General features: G+C 33.1%; 1 protein-coding gene across 6 annotated transcripts in view; it reads left to right on the forward strand.

The window, feature by feature from the left end:
* The first annotated feature begins 1608 nt into the window (after nt 1–1608).
* HnRNP-K (Heterogeneous nuclear ribonucleoprotein K) overlaps nt 1609–3157 on the forward strand; it is a 51376-nt gene continuing 49827 nt past the window's right edge. For 4 of the 6 annotated variants that reach the window (XM_071590346.1, XM_071590377.1, XM_071590394.1 and 1 more), the window contains exons 1-2: nt 1609–1704; nt 2350–2427. The gene's annotated coding sequence lies outside the window, so the exon portion shown is untranslated. Of the gene's footprint in view, nt 1705–2191; nt 2261–2349; nt 2428–3157 lie in introns of those variants that run through there. The other 2 variants (XM_071590353.1, XM_071590361.1) reach the window with 2 other exon arrangements.

The raw sequence follows: 3157 nt of genomic DNA on the forward strand, positions 1-3157 counted from the left end.
TTTAAGACAGAATTAAGGAAACTTCTACGGCTAAAGGGTTATTACAATGTAAATGAATTTTTATATGATAAGTTATGACAACATGTACGCTTTGATGTCTTGCCTGACAATGTTCTATGTCGCATGTATGACCTACAGAACAATAAAGATTATTATTATTAAATAAATGACTAAAGAAATAGCATCCAAGTAATAGCAAAATTCCATTTCCATTATATTTTTTCAATCCTAATACTTATGGAAGTATTTGTGTTTCTTAGTATACTGATAATCCTTTGGTTGGCCATCAGGTTTCAAAGCCTTCATGTTGACATTACACTCATGCCCAAGGAAGGACTTAGACCTGAGACAGGGTTAGTGGGCAAGTGCACTACCTATCTGATTATCTCAACTAGCAAATTTAAATCTTCATTTGAGAGAGTATCGATGGGGATTATGGTTTCAAAATTCATGTTACCATGCAGATAGTTTCACATTACAGAAGTGTAGAGTTTAAAGATGGTGGGAACCTGACAAATAAGAACATACTGCAGGTGTCCGTTTAGTCATTTCCTGTTATATGGAGACAATTTGTCTTTGTAAATTAAAGAATTTAATATTTTCAAAAGGTATTTTTTACACATGCAACCTGTAAATTTCTGTGTGGCTAAATTTTCTTCATCTTACTTAAATTTCTGAGTAATTTCTGTTAAAATAGTTTTCTAAATATTTCTCATAAATTTTTCATATATTTTGTTTTATCTTCTCTATAAATTGTTAATTTATTTTTTGTACGTAGATCAACTTTCTACCATAATGGGCCCAAATCTGCATCAGTCCTCTATTGATGCAGAGAATTCATTAATCTAAGTTATGCAAATTTTTCCATTTTCACAAATGCTTAGGCGAGTTCTCCTTCATTTATGGATAAGATTTAATCAATTTTTCCCGAACCTTTACATTTTCTAATATATAAGCTTCCAAATGGGCACATACTTTCCCATTTTCTGATGACCTCTTGTTGCCTCAAAAGACTAAATTAACTAAGGTTGAATGAGGAAGACGAAAAAAGAACTCAAGTTGAGCAGATTAACTCTACTATGCAAACATTAATCAGTAAAATTATGAACAGTAAAAAAGTACCAAAGTCATCATTACAGAGAATTCACCATTTCCATTTATTACGAAGCAAATAATTGGGATTCACATTTGAAAGGATGATCACAATGGAAAAATAATACTTACTCCTAAAGAGAGTTCATATAATAACTAATTGAACCACATAAAATGAAATGAATCAATTACTGCGAACATACTCCATTTAAATACATGCATATATTTAGCATAAGAAAGAATGTAGTCAAATATAAAAGAATACTGCCTAAAAATAATAACTCATGGCATTATACATTTACAAAACAGTTAAAATACATTGGTAGTTTATAATTGTATCAAAAAATATATTCTTTGGAGGAAAACTCGCTTTAAAAAGTTCAGGGTAGTCAATTAATGGTTCTTTAGCTCCATTCAAGATGTTCAAATAAAAACGCGCTTCACATCTATAAAACAATAGATATATGAAATTCGATTCGTAATTTTCGAAATTATCTGTAGATGGCAATTGTGTTCCTGCCTTTCGTCGAGGGGTTGCATTGTGGCATAGTTGTGTACCGGTCTATTCTGTGAACGTCAAGAATTTGTGAAGTATTGTTCTGTTATTGCAAAGTAAGTTGTATTTAAATGTGCACGCTAGCGTGTAACTTTGTATCCTGGAATTCGTGTGGTTCAAGTCGAACACCCACATTAATGTATACCGAATCGTTTATCTCCCGCCATTACTCGTACCATGCCGTAATTTTTTAAAGGAACCTGTTAAATCATATTTCCTCGCAATTTTTTTGTGAAAATTGTAGTTTTCCTTGTGTTAATATGAAATGTAACTTAAAATGGGTAGTAAATCTGAAATTTATTAATAGGGAGTATTTTAATGAATACCAGCATGAAATTGTGTGTTGGTGTGATGGGTGTTCCTTTTACATCTTTTTCGGTTTACTTATTAGTCTGCGTCAGTAATCTTTTGAGCTTGGTGTAATAGTTATATTCGTTGCTTTTTCGGTGCAATATTTTTTATTTTGAAAATTGGCGATGAGCGTTGAATTCTCTACGTTACCGTTGAACGTGTTTTTATACGTTTACCGCGTTTATGCGGCATCCGCCATCTTGACAAGGTCAATGTTTGAATGAGGGGAGTCAGTGCTTCCGATTGTAATCATTGTAGTTGGTACTTTTCCGATGTAGCACTTTTGCAAATTTAAACATGAAAATAACATTGTTATATTTTACGCATGTGGGAATCTCTATAATTTTCAGGTTCGCTATAAGTGGAATCTGTCGAAGTCTCTAGTAGACTTCGCCAATAGCAATTCAAACTGGAGGATCTTCATTACAGTAAGTTAATTAGTTTAAAATATTAATTTTTACTTTTGATAAGTAATTCAATATTACCTCGTATTGACTTTATGAAATAAGAGCAGCCTCAAGAAATATTGCGTATGTTTGCAGTTCTTATCATGATTTTGAACATGCGTCATCCTCATGAGCTTTACGGAATCGTTTGGCGTGTAAAATGGGCGATGCGGACTCTTGCCTAGATAACATAATCTGCCAAGGAGCAGTTTCTGTGTTGCTTCGGAGTCCGTTAGGGTAATTGTTGAGCTTGTTGCACCTGTTGTGGCTGTTGCAATTTATTCATTTTGCACATTCCATCATTAATCGAATAGTTAAAACAAGTTTTAATTCAAGGGCATAATTAACTTGATAAGTCATTTGAATTGCACAAGTTGGTGCCCAATGTAAATATCGGAGAAATGACTGTTTGGTAAAGGGTGGCATTTCTTCTTATTTAACGCATAATTTAGTTACTACTCATGTCGAATTTTGAGGTTTATGAGGGTATTGCCGAAAGTAAGAAATGCTCACTAGGGACCTAAAAAACAATTTTTTGGGGGTGACGATGTCACGGCTCAAATTTTTAAGCAATATATGACTTTCTGTTACTCATAAGGATTAAATACTAGAAAAAATTTGTAGCATTTTAGCGGCTTTCGTTTGGTTTGTTCATTCGCTTCACTTTTCAGTGTGGTTATTCAATGCCCGTTGTATGTGGACACAAATTTGG

This window comes from Hetaerina americana, unplaced genomic scaffold (genome assembly GCF_022747635.1).
Source record: "Hetaerina americana unplaced genomic scaffold, ioHetAmer1.1.p SCAF_1, whole genome shotgun sequence".
Lineage (NCBI taxonomy): Eukaryota > Metazoa > Arthropoda > Insecta > Odonata > Calopterygidae > Hetaerina > Hetaerina americana.